General features: G+C 42.4%; 1 protein-coding gene across 6 annotated transcripts in view; it reads right to left on the reverse strand.

Moving 5' to 3' along the window:
• The window catches only part of CTBP2 (C-terminal binding protein 2), a 225,848-nt gene extending 203,146 nt beyond the window's left edge, over positions 1–22,702 (reverse strand). For 2 of the 6 annotated variants that reach the window (XR_004693873.2, XM_035137562.2), the window contains exon 1: positions 22,037–22,702. The gene's annotated coding sequence lies outside the window, so the exon portion shown is untranslated. Of the gene's footprint in view, positions 1–21,626; positions 22,015–22,036 lie in introns of those variants that run through there. The other 4 variants (XM_035137563.2, XM_035137553.2, XM_035137556.2 and 1 more) reach the window with 4 other exon arrangements.
• Between the last annotated feature and the right edge of the window lie 434 nt (positions 22,703–23,136).

Here is a 23,136-nt window from a genome sequence, read left to right on the forward strand (position 1 = left end):
GGCAAGTGTTTCTTACAGTCATAATTATATAGTCAATATAGGGCGGCACAGAGTTAAATTTTTTAACTTTTTTAATGGTGGTGTGCCTCGTGATTTTTTTCATGGAACAAGTGTGCCTTGGCTCAAAAAAGGTTGAGAAACACTGCTCTAGTTATCTCTTGCTTGGACTACTGCAATGCGCTCTATATTGGGCTAGCTTTGAAGGTGACCTGGAAACTACAACTAATCCAGAATGCAGCAGCTAGACTGATGACTGGGAGCGGCCGCCAAGACCACATAACACTGGTCTTGATAGACCTACATTGGCTCCCAGTACGTTTCCGAGCACAATTCAAAGTGTTGGTGCTGACCTTTAAAGCCCTAAATGGCCTCAGTCCAGTATACCTGAAGGAGCGTCTCCACCCCCATCGTTCTGCCCAGACACTGAGGTCCAGCACCGAAGGCCTTCTGGCGGTTCCCTCACTGTGAGAAGTGAAGTTACAGGAAACCAGGCAGAGGAGCTTCTTGGTAGTGGCACCCGCCCTATAGAACACCCTCCCACCAGATGTCAAAGAGCCTGCGTACCAGAGAGATCTGAACTCACAATTATGTGCATATGACATAATTTATCATGTCTTATTAACAGTTCAAAATGCATGACGGCAGCTGTGCAGTATGTGAAATACCAAGTTGTGCACTGCATGATGCCTTATTGTCTATGCACATCAGACTTTTAGAAGACATCTGAAGGCAGCCCTGTTTAGGGAAGCTTTTAATGTTTGACAGACTACTGTATTTTAATATTTTGTTGGAAGCCACCCAGAGTGGCTGGGGAAACCCAGCCAGATGGGCAGGGTATAAATAATATATTATTATTATCTCTCATACCAATCGGGGCCCACCTGTCGTAGAGGTTTATGTACGTATAGCACACACTAGCCAAAGGGATGGAGTGAGGAGGTAACTATGACAGGGCAGCACCCACCTCAACAGGATGGCCTAACAGCACTGGGAGTTCTGTCCTATTCCTCTCTCTTTGTTGCCACTTCCTGCTTATGTGTCGCTAAGGTTTAGGATCCCCCCTTCCTTAAGGTGGTCTCCTTGGGAATTCAACAGCTGAATTCAAAGTATCCTGGATTGGCTACTTCCTGCCATCTCCCCTCCTCCTCACACAGACACATGAACAACCAGTAGCCCTTAGGTATATTCAGAAACCAGCGCTACAAAGGAGTATACACAATAAGGATGAGGGGGAAACATAGCAGGAAGGACGCAACTACTCTGCTCATGCATGATGGGCGATCTAAAAATGACAGACTGATGACAGTATAACTGTGCCACAGTGACGACACTGCACATATCAAACCGAAGGGGGCAGGGCTACCCCACATCCCCCCCCAAACATGTCCTTTTGAGGTCCAGCACCATGTCCTTTTGACATGTTGGGGGCGGGAAAACTTCTGAACCACCCTGTGTGACTTACTTCTGTTGCAAAGGCAAACAATTACATTAAGTGGTCTTTAACAAAATAATAAAACCTTTTGGGGCCTTTAAATTAGAGGACAACAGGGCTACTGCAGAGTAAACAAGTACAGTACAGGCAACTCCCCATTTCTGTGGGAGAGAGAAAGATTTCTTTTGAGCTCTGTAGTTCCATTAGGCAATGTAATGCTGTTGTTGATGGGTTTTTACCTGGGCACCCAACTATGGTCATTCTTTGAAAAAAGGACCATTTGTATCCAGGAATAATCATCCTCAAACAAACTGACTGCAGCAGCTCAATACCGAAACATCAGCCTTAAAGGCAGCCACCTTATAGGGATTTTACACTGCAAGGATTCGGAAAAGTGTGTTACTTTTACAAAACACCTCAAAGTGCAGTGGAATATAAATAAGAGTAGTATCTCAGTCTGACAGCAACTGTCAATAGCAACGTTAAGTGTGGACTTCCAGAAGAATTTCCCTGTTTTATATTGCTTTGTCAGATCCCAAAACACTTTAATATTACTATTAATTAAATACAGTATATTGTTTATTTCATTATAAGCAGTGCTTTTCAACTTTTATTAAACTGATTGTTTTAAAAAAAACTTTCCCAAGGCTTTGAATTTTTCTCTTTTCTAATTCTGAATTTCTAAAAATCACATTCTTCTTCAATTTTATCATTTACAGTATATTGTTTTGTTTCCCATTTTTTTAAAAATGTTGTTTTAAACTTTTAACATTGTAAACTTTTCTTTTTAAAATATTAATGCTGGTGGCATTTTAGCAAGAATGCTCACCTGCATACACCTATCCTCTTTAAAAGGAACCTTTTTTTCTCAACTTAATACATTCCTTAAAGCCCCAAACTATAAAGAACTGATTGATGCATATCCTAAATAGTTTTTGTTCTGAGCCATGGCCTTGCCTCTTTCCTGCATTTTGTTTGTTTTGGTTTTGGTTCTTAAAAATACACTACAAAGTGTGTGACACACAGAAGGTGGATGAGGGAACACCTACCGGTGGTATTATGCTTGAGCAGATTCATGAAAGGGTTATTTTCAACCTCAGTAACACACACACACTTTTCTTGCTTCTTTGATTACATTGGTTGCTGACAATACCAATACAATGTGGTTGAAAAGAGCACATCATCTCTCCGATTACTGTCCAAATTTGCTGTTCACTGGTTGTTAGCTTGCAAAACTAGTGCAACAAACTTGATATCTTTGTTATCTGTTTTCCTGTAACTCAAAAGTTCTGATTTGGCTTAGCGTGAGATGGGAAGAAGATACTAAGAGATCTCATTTATTCCTTAGGCCATACTAGGTTGTATATGGTCACAAGGTCTTCAACTTTGTTATTGTGAAATGAAGATAAATTTGGCACATGCAGTGGAACAGCTTAAAAGTCCTATCTTTTGACCCTTTGGTATATTAAATATGCAGCATTCCCTCATAATACGATTATTCATTTTCACTTACCCAGAAGTGAGAGTGTTGTTGGCTAAAGATTCCTTTCAACTACCTCAAGCTACCACAAACTGTGTGTCTTCCTGCAGATCACCTAACAACTACCCAGCACCTGATCTCCTGCAACATCAGCACTCTTCCTGCTGCAGAGCAAGGGTGTCCATAGGCTGTAGTCATTAGGGTTGCCAGACTCAATAGAAGACAGGACTTCTGTGCCTTTAATTGCCCTGCTCTCTTTTGAGTCTGGAAACCTTAAAGAGAAACCAGCAGACCCTTTGTTTAATTTCCAAGCAAAGGGTCTGCAGGTTTCTCTAAGGTTTCTAGACTCAAAAGAGAGCAGGGCAATTAAAGGCACAGAAATCCTGTCCTCTATTGAGTCTGGCAACCCTAGTGGTCATTCTCAGCTGATTCCATTTAGACCTATACCATAATTTCAACGTAGCCCTAACCCCTGGTCCCTGAAACCCCACTCTGCGTGATCCAGCCTCAATGTTGCTTGTTTGGCAACGAGGAGCAGATCTTGGCTGAAGCCTGAAGGAGGGTATATACTTAACATCAACCCATTTTTCCACATTGAGGATCTTACTTGAAAAACTGCATCCTGGGATTGTTCTTAAGTCCAGTGACTTTGCACACACCCAACTAGGCCATGCTCTTTTCCCCATGCAAAGCACAACTAATAAGTGTTTTCTTATGGTCCAGAAAGTAGAACATACCTTTATCTTATTTGTTCTTTTTGTTCAGCTTGGAAGACTGAAATTGTTTATTTACTTACCTAGCTTTTTTGAAAGCCATAAATTGGCACTGCTACACAAGTCGTAGGGGGAATTGTTTAAAACATGTACTGTGAGTTTTAAAAATACATAAATAAAACTTCCTACAGCCTACACTAATCATCTAGCACAACACATTTATTTTCATCCAGATAACAAATCAAATCAAGTACCTAAATGTAATTATTCCATTGTGATAACAATCTACTTGAACTGGTGCAACACCATTGCTTATTTGTTGTCATAGCAAAAATCACCAGGAAGCTATTTTACACCAGCCTTCCCCAATGCCAATAAAATTTCTTAGATCAGGCTTCCCCTAGCTAGTGCCCTCCAGACACTAGTGCCACATTGAAAGCACTGGGCTGTTAAAGGTTATACTAAATCTTTAATACAAGAGGACAAAAAGGATACAGGTAATGCAAGTCAAAAAAACAAATATAAATTATCTGCACAGGAGAGTTCTTATATGGCCTGAGTGGGATTCACATGCTGTCACACAAGTAAGACCCACTCAAATACTTGGCCCATTTTTAATCCTGTATTAGAATGGAGAGGAAACAGCCATTATTGACCTTGGTGATGTACTAAAATTCCCATTCATAAGGTGGATAAATCAGTACTTCTCAGCAAGCCATGAGCTATTTGCTAAAGAGAATCCTCATATGGAGTTTTGTCTTTGTTTATGATGTAGTTCTATGTCCTCGGTCCCTACTCCCATCTCCTTTTGTTGCAGTGCATCTATCCCTACCACAAATCCTACAAACATCATCCAATGCTCTGATGGCCTCAAGTCAGTGTGCAGATATGCACCTCTGAAAGAGCTCAAACACTGGAAACAAGCAACAGGATATCAACACAATGAAAAATGGTGAAGCAAACCCAACATGGGACATAGAACTATAACTAGAATTATATGTCAAAATTCCTGCATTCCAGAATCCAAACATCATGTTTTGTACTGGATGCCTGGGATTTTTCCAGCCCTACTCAAGCAGTTGAGGGCACACCACCCAGCACTTCCATGTCATTTTCTCAGCAAAGTGCATTGTATGTGTAGTTTGCACAGTACACTGACTGCACACAGCTTAGGGCAACAAAAAAATCAGGCGCACTGAATCCATGATACTAAACGGCTGTACCACACTGACTCCCACAAACTTGCTGCTAGCAACCAGCTGCAAAATGGAGCCAGGACTGAATCTGTTATTAATTGGATCTGAAAGCCAGGAAATGTTCTGCAAAATACACTGATGCAGGGTGGCTGATGCCAGTGCAAGTTTTACCCTTTCCATGAAATACGCTGCTTATTTCGTTTCTCTGGCACTCATTATCATCACATTCATTTCATCTGCTTGTCTTCCCCCTCAACTTCGAAGTGTTGCAGGAGCTCTGCAATATATGTAAGCTGGTAGTCTTGCTTGCTATATCACACTAAAGCCAAATGCAGGTGAAAAGCTTAGTGTCATACTGGAGAACACAAGTAATTGCCTTTTTACTGAGGTCTGGGATGAGCAAGGTAAATGCCACAGATAAATGAAGCCAAACAAGATATTGATGTTCCTGGCTATATTACCCCATAGCTTGTAAAGTGCCAACAGAAATGCACTGTAGATGGGCAGTGTCAATGCAAAAAGCATGAAGCAGAGATTACAAACAAAAATTTCAGAAGGACTGGCTTAACAGTCAGCTTCCTTGAATAATCAAACATGTGGGACTTGAGGAAAAACCTGCAGTAATCAATTTACATAAAGCATATTGACTATGCTACTCAACAGCAGAGGCAAAGAATCACACCAGAAGACCGCAAAACAAATAGGCATCAGAATCAGTAGTACAGTTCCCCATTATTTGACAAAGGACCAAAATGCAGCACTTAAGATAACAGCCTGGTATTGAAAACACGGCAATATTTATTTAGTCTGCAAGGATTATAGGGTCTCTGAAACATGGTGACAAAAGGTGGATAAAAATGTGAAGCTGTTAAAATGCTGTTGCAGCCAAGAAATCTGACTTTTTATGCAGCAGACTGACAAAACATCCAATGAAAGAGCTGGGGAAATATTTCCCGCTCCCAAGGTCCTGCATCCAATATTTTGGCAGCAGCCCTGTTCAGGACTTATGATAATTAATAATAGTAGTCAAATTTTAAATTGGATACTCTATATTCGCTGCATCCTGAAATGAAGCAAAGCACCTCAACTTCTAAGCACACAAGAAAACTTGGTAAGATGGTCAACAAATGAGGATGAAGGGCTACATTAAAGAAATAGAACTAAAAATGTCTCAATTAGGATGAGAGACCTACCTGACACACATGGCTCAAATATAATTATATACAGTGGTACCTCGGGTTACATACGCTTCAGGTTACAAACTCCACTAACCAGGAAGTGGTTAAGAACTTTGCCCCAGATAAGAATGGAAATTGTGCGCCAGCGGCGCCAGGAGGCCCCATTAGCAAAAGCATGCTTCAGGTTAAGAACCATATCAGGTTAAGAACGGACCTCTGGAACAAATTAAGTTCTTAACCCGAGGTACCACTGTACTTGCTAAATACCTGTACCAATAATCATGAATGGGTATTTCCTATTCCTGTACAACCCTCAAATGTTAGTCACCTGCACCACTCATTACAACACTCATTACAGATGACCACCCTGTGATATATTCTCCATGTCAAATAATTGGACAGGAAATTCGAAGTATGCTGCATTATTCATATTACACCGGGGTGGGGGGTGGGGGCGTGTACAACTGCTTATTGGCATGACTAAGAATTCAGTCACACACCATTATATTTATCTCTATCATTTGTGTACTCTCCAAAGGAAGTTCAATGCTCTTTGGTCCAGTTTCTCTACAAAGATTCACACATTCACACATCACACTAAATGTTTCACCATGATTTTTCTTTTACCGCTCCTGTATAAACATGCACAAGTAAGTAAGCAAGCAAGTAAGCAAACAAAAGACACCAACTAGAACATGAAAAATAGATTCTTGTCTAACTTCATACCCACAGTGCTAATTTTCTACTTGGAGACGTTTTGTTATTATTATAGACATGGAAAACATACAAAAGCTTCACAAATACATACTATACATACAAGACCTTACAACGCAAATGAAGAGTACATGCAGGATTCTCTGCCAATGCAGAACGTTTGCCCTTTAACCTGTGTGAAAGGGGGCGAGGAGCTGCCAACACATGTGGGAATGGCATAACATAAAGTTTGTTATATTAAAGGAATTTGAGGGATTAATATTCTTTTAAAAAGCCAAGATAATGAATTATAATCAACCACTATTCTCCTTAAAGGCTCAGAGAGTACTCAGTTGATGTGAATATTGCCAAATATATGTCAGTGTGGTGGTAATTTTTGATATTTTAACGACACCCTCAGCATGTTTTTGTAACTTTTCTAGTTTATTTGATTTACTGTTCTGAGACACTCTTCTTCAATCTTCTGAAGAGGTAATCCACTCCCGTCCCGTCTATAGCATAGCTGCTTAATTGGCAAGTGTACAAAATACAATTACATTGCATTCAACTGACAATGCTGCTTGTGGGAATACCACAGCTCAGGCATTCAGTTTTATTTTGCACTTTTGTCTTCATTAAGCAAACTGTTCACAAACAACACTTGCTTTTACTGATGTAACATGTCATTCAGTTGTTTATCAAATCATCCTAGGCTAATCATCTAAACTGAAATTAAAGGAAGTTTATGCTAGGTTAAACACACATACAAAAAGCAAAAAACCTTAATTGCTATTAGTTGCTTATAAGCAAAATTCCAGGTGTCAAGAAGACACTAACACCTAAAAATGTGGTCTTGATGACCGGTACAATGTCTAAAATAGGCAGAAAGCAGGTTCATCTTCCTTGTCCCCCATATGTACCCACTGTCCCACCTTTCCCTCTTTTCCCCATACAGTACTTCATACATTTACATTCAAAATTAACCAGCTTCACCACAGCTTCGGTGGCGCTTGGTCTAAACCCTTCCAAGCTTAAGTATGGCTGATCTTAACAAGCTGTTTGGGCAAAGCTAGCTGAAATTGAAAATGTTTCAATTGCCAAAGAACGAAAGTTGTTTTAATGGCATGGTTGTATAAATTAGTTTAATCATGATTTTATTATTGGTTTTACTGCTGTTTGCTTTATTGTTGTTATAATGTGAACACTCTAAACCTACTGTAAATCTACTGTATTTGTAATCCTTACAACAATCCTGAAAGGGAGTCACTTGGACAAGAGTAGTCAGGCTATCCTGATCTAGAAACAGCCATAGCTGTCTTGCCAATTTAAGACGGCAAAAGGCTCTCTGACCACCAAAGTCACCTGAGCTGTTAGCAACAAATATGGGTCCAGGAGCACCAGTAAACTATTAATCTGCTCCTTCAAGACCCCACCTAAAGCAGACAATTGATCAATTATCCAAATTCAGGAAACATCCACTCACAGAGGATTAGCTTTCTAACATACAACCTGAAAGGTATAAACTAAAGACAACACACACTGAAATTATGAAAATTTCCTCGAACAAAGTATAGATTTACATCACTGTTGACTTTAGCACGGCTGAATACATGCTCAGGAAAAAACACACAAAGAAACCCACTCTACAATCCTGCAACTGCAGAATCCAACCCAAATTTGAATTTAGCTGAAAACAAAAAGCCTTTTTTCCCCAAACTGAATTGTAAAGATCAGTTGAGGAAATAAATGGACAGCAACTCACATGCTATCATGCTTTAGGGTTTTGTTATGATGGGACACCATTCTATTACTGTTAAGTGACCTCAATTTTAAACTTATGTTTTCAATCATGTGCAGTGTTTTCACAAGATTACCCTTGGCACTAGAAGCTTTCCAAACTGGATGACAACTCAAAATGCTGCTTATTCTAGAGTTAAATTACACAGCAAGGAATTTATTCACACAACGGTCATCCAAGAAAACACATATTTCCTATAATTTGCTCCATTCTTTTTCTATCGCCTTTTCAAATAACTGCAAGCAAGCTTTACTTCGACACGTTATACTTGACTGGCATGCTATCCAAAATAAAGAGTGTTCTTTGCTATTTTCTTTACCAGTATGCGTCCACAGTGGAATGTAGTAGATGTTGATTCTTTAGAGACTGAACTGCTCTCCCAGCTATAAAGGACCAAAATTTGAGCAAACAGAAATGCAGAGAAGTTAACATATGGCAATCTTGCAAACTTCCCCAGCGGTTCACATGCCTGAATAAGCTCTTCTCTCCCCCCCCCTGCACAAATCTCACTGAAGTGAACTAGTTTTAGAAACCGACCATGACTAAGGATGCGGGAGATCTATAAAAATAATACAGCTTATCAAATAACAGGCCTGTAGTTGAAAAACAAGGGCACAGGGACACATAAATGTTTTAATGGCAAAGGCTAGGTTTTCATCAGCACCCAGAAATGAAACTGTACTGAGTAAAATAATACCGTAATTACCGGTAACTGAGTAAAAATTAATTCATATTTTGCTAAAGCAGAAATCTGATACATTCTTACCTGGGAGTAAACCCAACTGATTTATTTCTGGATAGACATGCAAACTATTGAACTGTTACTGCTTGATCAAGGCAAGGTAAAGACTCCAACTCTAAGGCTCGATATGTTTGGAAAGAAGATTCTCCACTGCAATTGCAACAGCCACAGTCCACAGACCTAGGTGGCCAGATCTACACACAGATGGATTTTTTAAATTAATGCTGCCAGAGGCCTCTTCCGTACCTCCAGTTCAGTGTAGGCAGCTATTGAAGGAGAAAGGTTCAGAGAGACTCCCTGGGTGTCCCAAAACAGAGATGTAGCCCCCGAAGCACCCACAAAATTATGTTCCTAATAAAAATAAATAAATTACTAATACTTTTTTTACTTGATACACACTCACTTTCACAAGGACCTGTAGATGCTGCTCTCAATTTCACATTCATGGCAATTTTGTCATTTCCCAAGCTGGGCTCCAAAACCACAAGCAAGGCAGACGGGGGGGGGGAGGAGTTTGATGAGTGGACCATTTCATTTACATAGAAGCATCTGTGGGCACAGGAGGGACTATGCTGTTCTCCCACCCAAAAATTATTCCCAACAAGAAACTTCTTCATCTCTACATTCATATGGGACATGACCCAAAATAACAAAGCAGTCCTAACAAGAAGTCTGGTGTGGGTGGAGACTACCAGGAAACAAGGGGAGTGACCAGAAGGAACACAAGCTGCCTTTGCTAGCTCACCTGTCTCCTCTCTCTAGTCAGCAATGGTGACTAGGCACAGATGTGGGAGAGTGCAGGGAGGAAGACCGGAATCCATCCAGGGGCCTGGCACTGGTACAAATCATACCTCCTGCTTTCAAAGCAGGGGTTCCCAAGTTGTAGTTGTAGTTGAACTTCATTCAGGTGGTCCGTGGCAAGTCCACATTAAATATTCATATTAAATTTTAACTGTATTTCAGTGCTTATTTTATTTCTTACACTGCATTTTACTGTATTGCAATTTGAATTCCAATACAACAAAATACAACAAATAAGGAATAAAAGAAGCAATACAAAACAATTAAAAGTTAATACAGCATATAGCACCATGCATTACAATTGCTGAAACAAGCAGAAAAATAATTAGGTAGTGCACCAAGACCTCAACAATTTTACCAGCGTTCCGTGGGGGAAAAAGGTTCAGGAAAAACGGAAGTGGGGCCACAATTCTTTCCCAGTTGTTCTGCTTCCGTGTAAAGGTGAAAAAACTCAAGTATCTGTACCTGAAGCTGCCCTTAGCAAACTCCACACACAAACAAGCCTCTTAAGTAAACACACCTAAAGAACAACACAAAGCCAAGAAAACAACATTTTGATATGCTGTGTGTAAGCTGTGCTATAGAAAAGCCCTTTCCGTTGGAAACAGTGGCCTATGTACAGAACAGAAAGTCAGGTCCCTGACCTGAAGGAGCTTACAATAAACTATTTGTCACCGGGCAGGCAATGGGAGGGGAAGAGGAGGGAGGCAAGGATAAATAGGGGGATAGAAGGCCTTCAGACACACATACAGTACCCTGTTTCTCATATTTTAAGACATACCCATAAAATAAGCCATAGCAGGATTTCTAAGCATTCAAGGAATATAAGACATACCCCGAAAATAAGACATAGTGATAGGCGCAGCAGCAATGCCAGCCGCGGCAGGAGGAGAAGGAAAAAAATAAGACATGCCTTGAAAATAAGCCATAGTGTGTTTTTTTGAGGAAAAAATAAATATAAGACATGTCTTATAATATGAGAAACACGGTAGTACCTCGGTTTACAAACACAATTGATTCTGGAAGTCTGTACTTAACCTGAAGTGAACTTTTCCATTGAAAGTAATGGAAAGTGGATTGATCAGTTCCAGACAGGTCCGCGGAGTACTCAACCTGAAGCGTACTTAACCCGAAGTATGAGTGTAATTGGTTCTGGAAGTCCGTACTTAACCTGAAGCACACTTAACCTGAAGCGAACTTTCCCATTGAAAGTAATGGAAAGTGGATTAATTCATTCCAGGCAGGTCTGCAGAGTACTTAAAGTGAAAATACTCAAACCGAAGCGTACTTAAACCGAGGTATGACTTTATTTAGGTTTAGTACTCAAGGTGGATTTGCCACAGGTTTCATGGCAAACATGGGGCAATCTGAAGGAATGGCTTCACAAAGGGTTTTGAAGGAAAATCTAAGCATAAGGGGCAGGGAAAGCAATTTCAAGACACAAGAGAGCTCCAGACACTTCAGGATGCTACGGTGTGAGGAGGAAAGGTCACAGGAAGAAAACTATGAAGACTTAGAAGAGAGAGCCACAAGGGGAATTGAAGGGAAGGATGTGGGTTTTGTGCTGAATCCAAGACAGGATAGAAATCCAAGGTGGACCATCATATGTTCTGTGTAGCATATGCTTCTCATGACATGGAGGCATCAGAGCGGCAGCATGACAACAAGAAAACAGTCAAGAAAATTACAGTAGTTTGGGTGGCAGATGACTAGACTGCAAACCAAGGTTTCCCCTAGGAGGGCAAACAGAAAGCGTATAGATAGTTGTACAGAGAGAAGCAACATGTCTTGGCAATAAAGAGAAAGGGTTTGGGGGGGGAGGGGTAGAAGGAAAAATCAAAGAATGGACATGGGCTTTATGCCTGGATACAGGGAATATACGAGGAGAGAAAAACTTGGGAGGAAAGTGCATTAGGTTGGTCGCAGACAATGATGAAACATCCCACCAGAGATATCAGCTAGGCAGTTGGAGATCAGGTGGAGAGGTGGGCAGAAAGGTAGATCTAGGTTTCATCAGTAAATAGATAGTATTGAGAGTCATGAGATTTGATGAGCCACCCTGCGAGGGCAAAGACATGGAAACACAGTATGAAGAGAGTCAAGTAGGAGGGAGTGATCAACTGTCGTTAGGGAAGATAAGGACAAAGTGGAGACTGCTGGATTTGGCTGCAGGATAGATTTCTGTGAGAGCCAGGAGAGGACAGAGGGCAGATTGTTAATGGAGCTGGAGAAAATTAAGGCAGCAAGAAGACTTTAAGAGCTTGCTGTTGAAAGGGGAAACTGGACAACTGTCAGGAGGACAGGATAAATTAAGGTATTTCGGTAAGAAAAGGGGAATGGCAAATGGTGGCAAGAAAGGGAAAGGTCATTTATGTGGTTACGAGGAGCAAAATGGCAGAGGACATGACAACCAGAAGCTGAGAAAGGGCAGCACCAGAGCATAGGTGATGAGATCAGGGTACTCAGCTTGTTAAGTGAGACAGGAAAAGAGAAAAGGGGTTGGGGAAGCGGTAAGAAAAGGGAAAGCTTGGAAAGTGTGAGTAAGGGAGATCAGACCAGATAGTGCTGGATAGAACCTACTAAAACTGTGTATGAGAGGAACAGATTTCACCTGCTCTCTCCCTCATCCCCCAATGCAGCCTCAGAATCTGCTCCGGAGGGTCGGTGGACCCTCTGGAGCAGATTTTTTGGGGTGCTTGTGGAGGTCCAGGGGGGAGTCGAGGAAGATGAAATCCCATTGTATGAGCCTGTTCCTTTACACAATGTTGGATTCTACCCAGTGTTTTTGTTGATAAAGTCTTTGGCAGAGAAGGAGGGGAAAGGAGAAAGGCAGGCCTTAGTTAAGCATCAAAGGTAAGGAAAAGGCACTGAGGAAACTTAAAAGCTGGTGTGCATTAAGATAATGGAGTAGGGTGCTTCACAGGGAAGTTGGCACAGAAGGAGGTACGGATGAATTATCTACCCATCTTTTCAATATTGGAGTTATTTAGTAACTTTGAATCTATGCACATTACTACAAGTCTTCTTAGAGCTCAATTCCATAAAGATTAGGTCTCCACCACAGATTTCCTTACCATGCTGTGCTTCAGGGCCCTATTCACTTCACAATTGGCAGGCACTGCTGCAAGTAAATAGCAACTGATTGTTTGACAACACTACAGGTATACATGTGATGGAGCAACCAAGGTGTTCCACATTTCCTAAAGAAAAGCTTCACCAATGCTGCCTGTTGTTGTCTTTTTCATTTCTATACCACTTTAAATTGCTAAGAAAAAAATATCAAAGTGGTTTACAGTCTACATTAAAACACCAAACAATCCAGAAGAAAACATTGCAGAAGAAAGTCAAACATAAAGTATGCATTCAAAACAACATAATTAACAGGAACCTAAAATTTATCTCAAAGATATCAAATCTAAACATTACAATGAAGGTCATGTACAAAATGCACATTTAATGCAAAAACAATCTACCTTGAACATTTCAAAAGAAAAAAATACTAAAGGAAGTCAAATATAAAATGTACGTTTAAGGCAGCATAATTAGCAAAATAATAAAATATTATCTTAAACATAGAAGATATATGCTGTTGTTGCTGCCAACAGATATTCATGTCAGGCAGCAGCTGTGGAAGCTCAAGCCTGATGACCTCAGAGACACCAAGAGATAGCCAGGACATATTTAAACATATTGTGCAAAAAGTAATAGGTATCACTTTTTAAAAACTTATCTGTATTTCTGTTTAACATCAGAGTATTAGAACAGGTGAAAAGAATTCTTGTGGGTTTCAATAAAATGTTTGCCTCCGCAGCAGTACTGTGCCTCCACAGGACTGTCCTACCAAAAACACATGATTATCTGGATGAATTTCACATACATTTTTCATGAGTGATAAATAAATCAGGATATTAGATTCCTATTATCCATGATCATTAATCTTTGCCGAGAAAGTCATGGGAACCTGCAGAACCAACAGAGATCAGAACATAATCGAAGTTCTGGCAACAAATCTGAAAGTCAGTGAAGTCTTACCCAAAATAAATTTAGAAACCTCTATTGTTAACATATGCCTACAAATTCTCTATGGATTTCTTCATTTGTAAGCCCTTAGAAATCCCTTACTCTGCAAGTGTCATTTATTACATTTACATCCTGCCTTTCATTTATCACAGAGCTTGGAAGCAAGCAAACACAGGATTCCCAGGCACTCCCCCATCCATGAGTTAACTACAGACTCAGAAGCCCTTTGACTTCAGCAAAATTGTTGAGTCAAGACCATAGCTGCCAAGTTATCCCTTTTTTTAAGGGATTTTCCCTTATGCTGAATAGGCTTCCTCGCGAGAAAAGGGAAAACTTGGCAGCTATGGTCAAGACTAAAGGTGGCTGTGCTTCACATGGAAATAAATAAAGGGCTAGCTTTCCTCACCACTAGCAACCAAGCACTGCTCTTAGGTGTCTGGGATTAAGTAAAAGGACATACTCTATCAGATGTGTGACTTCCAGGCTGGTTTGAGACCTCCCAAGCACTATTCCTTTCCTGAAATTAACACCTGGGGGAGGGCAATGAGACAAGGAGAGAATGGTTAAATAAGGACTCCACTGAAAAGGTAAGCCTGCTTGCTTGGTCATTTGTGACAAGAAAGAATTGCCTCCAGGAGATAAAGGAGGGAAACATTACAAAAGTGTGGCTGTTTTTAGGTTTTCCCTTTTGAGCCACAAAAGATGTTGGAAGGGCAACAGCTCAGTGCTAGAGCCTCTATTTTGCATGCCGAGGGACATAGGTTACATCCTCAGCCTCTTGAGATAGGGCTGGGGATGTTTCCTGGCTGAAACCCTGGAAAGCCACTGCAGACAATACTGAGCTAGATGAGCAGACAATACTGAGCTATGTCCTGAACATGGGCATATGAGAAAACAGTTTGTGGACTAGTAGCTTTTATCTGGATAATAATTTCTAGTCAGTAGTGATAGCAAGATGACTTGATGGGCATCTGTTGCTGGGTATTACCTTGTCTTCTGCAATCTGTCAAGCGCGTCCAATTCAGAATTTGCCATTTTTAAGAATGTAATGAGGATGTTCTCACAACAGCATGAATTGCTAAAGTATTATCCGTACAGCAAGCACCCAATCTGACAGAAAATTTGTCTTCACCAACCTCAGCTGGAATAGATCTCTATCTGTAGCCTTCATCTAGGACACAGTCACACAGCACATTTAGGCTTGATGCTTTTTAACAATAGGAAGATTATTAGCACTGGAACCCAAGACGTGCTCACATAAATTATGTTGACAAGTCCTCTCTGCTAAAATGACAATGTTAAAAATGAAAGCAAGTGGCACCGTTCCGCTGTTACTGCAAACTCCTCTCAATTTTTTTCCCTCCATTTAGGAAACACACAAGGGAAAAGGGTACAACATGGCTTTCAAAAGTGATTCATGACAGGAATGCCTTGGTATTAACTGACATTCTGGAACTGGAGCTCTGCAAAAAAAGTCACTCTGCAAGAGTTATCCTGTTAAATTGAACCTAAATAGAAGCACACTATAAAGAAAACTGTCGATCAAAGACTTGTTCTATATTGGTAAGTTACAAAGCCATACTTTAAAAATAAACGGATAAGGGAATGAATGGCATTCAATTTGCACTACAGAGCTTGACACACTGAGAACCGATTCAGTTTATGGCAGTAGATGCATTTAAACCACTGTCCCTGATGGGTAACATAAAGTCTGAAGGGTAAACACAAGACAGCATGGAAAGGCCAACTGTCACGTGTACCCAAATAAGTAGAAAACACATGGCAGAGACAGAGCCCATCTTAGCTCACCAGGATGTAAACACAGTGGCAGTCAATGGGTCAAGGATGCCCTTTCCCAGCAAGCCCTCCTTTACTCCTGAAGACCCCTTCTTGCCTCTCTACAGGAGCCGCAGCTTATTTTGCAGAAGCAAGTCCTCCTCCAAGAGACTATCTAGGCATACATTCTGCCCTAACTTGACTACTACCTCACTTCCTGTAGACTACAGCACCAGCTGAACATGTCCTCCAACGTCTAGAGCCAAGTATATCCCCCTGTGTTATGTCAGGGGTAGCTTTCATGGTGCCCTCCAAATGTTTTGGGCTCCAATTTGTATCAGCGCCAACCAGTATGGACAATTGTCAGGGCTAGGAAGCAACAGACAGGACACCTGAGGGATGCGAAGAGAAGAGCACTTCTGTGTATTCCACTATGCGGCAGTTAGTCAGAGAACTGTCTCTGCGGCAGCTTAAGTGTTCTTGCCAAAAACCTTTTCTTCCCAACCTTTGACCTCATAGTCAGCATCTAACACTGCCACTTATTAAAGAGAGAGCTCCCTTACAGGTTGTCTATTAATTAAATTTTTTTTAGTATGTAGATTTACAACCTGCCACATAACACCAAAAGATTTCAGGGAGGCTTACAACAAATAATGTAACAATCCCCCATCCACCCCCCCAAAAATATTAACATAGGGCGGCAGTTAAAACTTCAGACTATGTCCACTAGGCTTGCCTGAGGCAACGTTGACGGCAACAGCCTCCTAGTATCCAAGGCCTGGAGCAGCTAAAACCAGGGAGGGCAACCTGAGAGCATGAAAGAGAGTGATATGTGAGAGAGACTATAAAGAAAAGGTTAATCAATTCAGGTTTATTTTATTTTGTCAGAGTGCAGTTCTAAATTAGACAGTAGTTCTATTATAGAGACAGCAGGACATATCCCCAAGAAAACAAGGACATTTCCTGTTATTTACAGAGGACAGAACACTACTTATGCAGGTATATTCAGGAGCAAGGCCTAAGGAGTTCAGTGAAACATACTACCAGGTGAACATATACAGCAACTTCCCTCAACATGATGCCCTCCAGATGTTTTGGACTATACCAGGCATAGGCAAACTCAGCCCTCCAGGTGTTTTGGGACTACAATTCCCATCATCCCTGACCACTGGTCCTGTTAGCTAGGGATCATGGGAGTTGTAGTCCCCCCCAAAAAATCTGGAGGGCCGAGTGTGCCTATGCCTGGACTGGCCATGCTGGCTGGGGTTGATGGGAACTGTAATCTAACACTTCTGGCGAAAACCAAGGTGGGTTAAGGGTTATGGGATCGCAGTCTTAAACGTTTTAACTTTTCCCATCAGGGAAATGGGAAACACCCGCAGGTGTTGTTTGACTACAACGTCCAACAGCCACAGCCAGCATGGCCAATGGTCAGGAACCGCAACTTACTTTGAAACCGATATCTTTTGTTTCAGAAATAAATAATAATCCAGGATCAAACAGTCTGAGATTATGAATATTTGCATTACACTGTCACGTAAACCAATTCAGTCAGATGAAACATATTACGAAACCCATTCTAGTTTGAACCACGTCTGTTGTGAGTGAACCTGAACCAAACCACCACCAGTTTGGCTCTATATTCATGTGTTTTCATATTCTGAAGCTTCCAGTTCAATGATGCTTTCAAAATCATAATTTTTCACAACTGCATTCATTATCCAGTCTCTGTATCATGATGTAAGAAATGTTTCATGGGGTCATGGTAGCTGCATGATCCATATGATTTTTTTTATGGAAGTATTTCCAAAAGATAGAGACAGAAGCAGTTGTCTAATTTTCACTTATGAACATTCACAGATTTATTAATATTTCCACACAGTCCAAACTCTTAATATATAACTAAGAGTTGCGGCAATGCATTTTTCCCCTTAGTAAGACGTTTCATAAACACTATTTTGCCTACCATGACAACTCCCTTTTTTTGGTCAATTTGAGATGGAATAAGAAGTTACTGAAGAAAATATGTTGCATGCAGATTATATTGTATTCTGAACTGCAGGTTGTGTCTATCAAAAAAAATCACTCACCAGCTCCACAGTTGGAAAATTTATGTGCTTTTATAAAAGAGCTGAAAACCACATCTACAAACTGTCAAAAATAGAATTTTACGAATCAGTTATAGAAATGAAACGCCTGGAATACTATCAGCTCTGAAGTATGACACTACTGTATTCTGAACAAACTCTTAAAATGCAACCATTTTTGGTTTACCTTTTTGAAGTAGCTTACACCATCATCCTTCAATGCATTAAAAAAACCTATTTTTTCTAACCAACATTCACTAATACAAGCACATCATGCATGCGATCAAGATCTAGGCTGCATTCAGACATAGGATTCTTTAATATCAGTTTTACTAGTTATAATGCTACCACTTCTGTCCTGATTTCTAACGTTCCTTTTACACTGCAGAACCTGTTGCACTATGGAACTGTGGCTTTCCAACTGATATAATACCATGTTGCACTAAATTTCAATCACACCAGGCATGAATGTCATCAGAGAGGCTGCCACTCCTCCACCCTTTACACACACACACACAAACACACATGCACTTGCTCCCTCATGATTGACCCCATGGTATACCAAAAGCACCACCCAAAATTTCATTACGTGAGCAGTGGGGGTGTGATTCATGAAAACCATGGGAAACTTACAACTCAAAACTCCTGTGGTTCTGTGTTTAAAGAGTTGTTTCCAGGGGAAAAAATGTTTACAACACAAAAACTAGCAATAAACTTTCACTAGATTCCACCAGATTTCCAGAAGTGGAAATCTTTTTTATGTGAAAGACATAGCTGCCAAGTTTTCACTTTTCTCGCGAGGAAGCCTATTCAGCATAAGGGAAAATCCCTGTAAAAAAGGGATAACTTGGCAGCTATGGTGAAAGATCACATAAAAATAACAGGTTGGAAAAGTTGGGAAGAAAGAATAAAGTCTGGTGTGTGTGTGTGTGTGTGTGTACCGTTTTGTTTGTTATTGTGTTGTGTATGTTTGTCCTTTATACTGTAAACTGCCCTGTGATCCTTAGATGAAGGGTGGTATATGAGCTTGATACATAAAAAAAAGTAACATCTGAATGCAGTCCTACTTAAATCCTTGGAAGCTTAGATCCAGTTAGCTGAAATTGCAAAATCTACTCGTTCTAACAGCATGGACTGTTTCCCCAAATATTCATCAACACTACCAACAGCAGCAAAGACAAGATATAAAGACCAAACAACTAACCTTGCCTCTCTCTCTGAATTCTAAAAAATAAGAAAATATGCTCGAAGTATAGAAGGCATCCATTGCAAAAATATAGTTGCTTTATTATTTTTTTGTGTCCCTATTACACTTGATCAAGAGCACCTGGCTATACCTTCATTAATCTTTATGCACATTTATTGGTTGTAATTAACTTAAAGAAAAACTATCAGCTTAAAAGTTACTCTTTTGTTGTGTTTCTCATATCTTATGCACAATATGGTATCAACTGAAATACTTTACACGAAATCCACATTTTGTTTTGCTTTTTTTTAAAGGGGCAAACTTACCCTGAAATAGATTTTTTTAACCACCTGCCAAGCTAGGTTTGGGCCAAAGAACACTCTTCATGGATGAATCACACTAAGTAATAAGCTTTAATCTACACAATTACGCTGATATTTTTTGAAAAAATAGATGAGTCTTTTTTAAAAATAATGACACCCCCCCTAAAATGTTAAAGTTATAAACCCAATAGGGGTTTGTTTGTTTTTGTGGGAGGGGGCTCCACTATATCACATTCCACAAGAACTATAAGAGATTTGATTTCCTGACACAGATGTATACTGAATCAATATTTAGACACAACATAAAGCATCTTGGTGTAATCATGTGATGTGTGTAAATAGTATTTGGAAAGGAGACAATTTTATACCAAAAAGTTGGTCAAGAGGAAAGGAAAACAAGTTACAAGTTAAAGGGTCAGATGTAAACATCTTATTTATCCCTGAAAATGTCTTGCCTGACCAGCAGCAGAGTGATAGGTAGAGAAACTGTGTGTCCACAGGAGTTGCTAAGGAGCTGGTTTACACATTGATATTTCTCTGCTTATCTCCGCAGATGGCAACACCTTTCCACAACCCTCGGCCATTTCATTCTTGGAGACACAGCACCTCACTTTGAAATTTTCCATTTTAAAAGGAGCCAAATGATGTTTATTATGTACTGCTCTCTGTGTTTCAAGAGGTGGGGCAGGCAGGGAAAGGGAGGAGGAGATCCATACAAAGTATGCGAACAATCAAAATCAGGTCCTCCCCTCCCCCCAAAAAACCACAAAAAACCCAGCAGCCGTTATTAGCAATATGGTATGTAAACATCCTCTCTGGCAGCTCGGTAGGGGACATTACTTCATCATTATTAATTTTTGCAACCGAATGGCCGAAAAACAAATCGAGCTCTGGTTATGTAGCTTGGGCTGCGAGAAGAGAGAAAAAATCCGCTTTCTCGTGAGGGGTAGTAAGACACACACACACCCTGCACGGCCACTATGCAAACGTCACAATGAAACTAAGCAGAATGCTTCCCCAGGAAAGAAAGGGCTTTTAAAATCTCCACGCAAAGCAGCCCTCTCCACAGATGGTGATGCCTTGCTCGCAAGCCCCCGCCCCCGGTTCCCGAAGCGCCTCCGAGACCCATCCGGATTTTCCCGGCGTTGCTCATTTCCACCCTTTCTCCCCAAGCCCACATCGCTCTGCAACTGTTTGCTCTGCAAGGCTCTGGCGGATCCCGCTTTCGTTTTGCCCACAAAATCAATAAAGCGCCTTCCACGCCCGTCCCGAGCCCCACCCCCACCCGCCTCGCTGCAGATCTCCAAAGTAGTTTAAAAAGAGAAAGGGGAAGAGAGAAAGGGAGGAGGGGTGTGCGTGTGTGGAAGGGGAGGAAGAGGGTCGAGACGGATCCCACCCAGCCGCCCACCCTCTTGCAATCGTTTCCCCTTATCGCCACTTCCAGCAGTAGGAAAACTTTCTCCGGCTTGCATTCAAGTACAGCGGCACGGAGCAGGAGGGGGAAGTGCGCAGGGCCCCCGAGTCGGCTCTGGGCAGCCTGAGGAGGAGGAAGTCCCCGGGCTGGGCGGCGTGCAATGTCTGCCTGCCTCTCTCCCTCCACCCCCCTTGATGCCCCCTCCCCGCTCCCTCGTCTTGGCCGAGACTTTGGCAGCGCTGCAAACCGTGGGTTACCCTGCTAATCTGCTGGCAGATGTTGTCCATCACACTCAGCACTAAGTAAACAATGCAGAGCCCAGCAAAACAAAAGATTTCCACTTCACCTCATTTAACGTCTCTCACTTACTCTCCGCCTAAGCGGGTGGGGGGGAGGGGGATTTTTAAAGGATGAAGAAGGCGGGCAGCAACTTATTGTCATTTTCTCCCCCTCTCCAGCCCCCTCCTTCCGCCGCTTTCCTCCTCCGCCGTCAGCTTTTCGCCCTTCCACCATGCAACAGCAGCAGCAACAACAAAATATCGGCTCTTTTTCTCAGATTCTCGGTTTTGGAGGTTTGTTTGGAAAGCGGGGACAGGGAGAGGCAAGCGATCCACTTGTTCCGATCTGCCCCACTTTGGCTCTGGAAAGCCAGTGCAATCTTGCCGCCACCACCCCTCCCCAAAAGAGAAAAAAAAATTTTTTAATGAGACTGTGCGAATGGGAAGGTGGGTGAGAGGAAGGCGAAACATCCACACAACGCAACACGCGCGCGCGCTTAAGCACAAACCTGGATCGGAAAGCCTTTTCGACAAATCCATACACACACACCTTTCCATCGCGCTGGGTGAATGGGGGACAGGGAAAGCGGCATTCGCCCTAAACAGGCACCATCGCGGCGGCGAGAGTTGGATGGAAAGGGGCTCCGCAGACTGATTAAAGCCGGCCGGAGGGGGTGAGGTCTGACCAAAGATGTCCTCACATTTCAAGCTTCCCCTTGTCCTTCTCCCGCCCCCCCCCTTTCCCTGGATGGCGCAGTGAAGCGAAAGCACTTGGACACTAGCACGGGCGCAAACATTACGAGGATTGCAGGTAGGTTCTGAGCGGGGAGAGCGAGACTCCGAGCCCAGCCGAGAGAACCAGTTGGGGGGGGGGCTCGCTTCGGCTGCCCTTCGCCGCCTGCCTGCCCGCCCCGCTTACCTCGTCGTCGGGCTCCGAAGGTCCACCGGGAGCAGCCCGCCCCCCTACTTGGGCGAAAGCCGCCGCCTGGGCTCTCAGCGCCGCATCTTCCCCCCCTTGATCGATCGCCTCCGCTGGCTCCCCGCTCGCGCTCGCTCGCTCTTTTGATTATTATTCCCCGCGCCGGGGCTCCTGGTGCCAAAGATCCACCTTAAAATGAGACACGCACGCACACGCCGCCCCCCACAAAAAAAAAACTTAATCCTCTCCTTCGCCCAGCTCCGGCCGCTACTCCAAGTGAGGATGGAGGGGGAGGGGGAGAATCGAATGGCAACTTGGATTCTTTTCCCGGCTTTGTGTTTTTTTTTAAAGAAGTCTTTGGCTGGGGCTCCTCCAGCAAAAAAGAAAAAGAAAAGGGGAGGGTGAATCCTCCCCCTCCCGACTCCGTTTCTTCCTCCTCCGTTGTGCTAGGAGAGGTAGGGTCTCTCTCTCTCCCTCTCTCCCTCCCTTTTTTTTTCTTTTTGGGCAATAGGCGGGGTCTCTCTTTGCAAACCAATGACACAAACCCACATGGACCAGCCTCGCCCCCTACAGATACTCTTCACTGCAAATAGGCTTTCTCAGGGGATTAGTGGATCAGCTAAAGTACAAACAGACGCAGCAAGAAAGAAAGAAAAAAGAGGGGGGGGAGAAGGAAGGGGGGGCAAGAATAGGGAGGAGGAGCGTCTCCTGCGCGGCGCTCTCCAACCCATCCACCCACCCCCCGTCCTACGGTTCCTCGCGTTTTACTTTCGCAGTTGGCAGGACTTGGGCGAAAGGAAAATTTAGGAAACGGGCAGGAACCGGAGCTGGGGAGAGAACGGGAAAGAAAGTGCAAAGCCCGCCGCGGGAGCAGGAAAAAGGCGGCGGGTTCTTTCGGCGCTCCCCTCCCACTTGGGGCCGAAGGAACCCGGAGCCGGTAGTTGAAACGTGTCGCACGCTTTGCACCTTTCCCGGTTGCTACGTAGCCGGATCTTGCCCCTTCTTTCCAGCCACGTGGAATTGCTGCCCTCGGCTCCCGGGACCGGGAGTTTGCCCTTGTAACGTTACCCCCGCGTGGCAGCGATTATGATGCTCCCTGG

Source organism: Zootoca vivipara, chromosome 5 (genome assembly GCF_963506605.1).
Source record: "Zootoca vivipara chromosome 5, rZooViv1.1, whole genome shotgun sequence".
NCBI classification, from domain to species: Eukaryota; Metazoa; Chordata; class Lepidosauria; order Squamata; family Lacertidae; genus Zootoca; species Zootoca vivipara.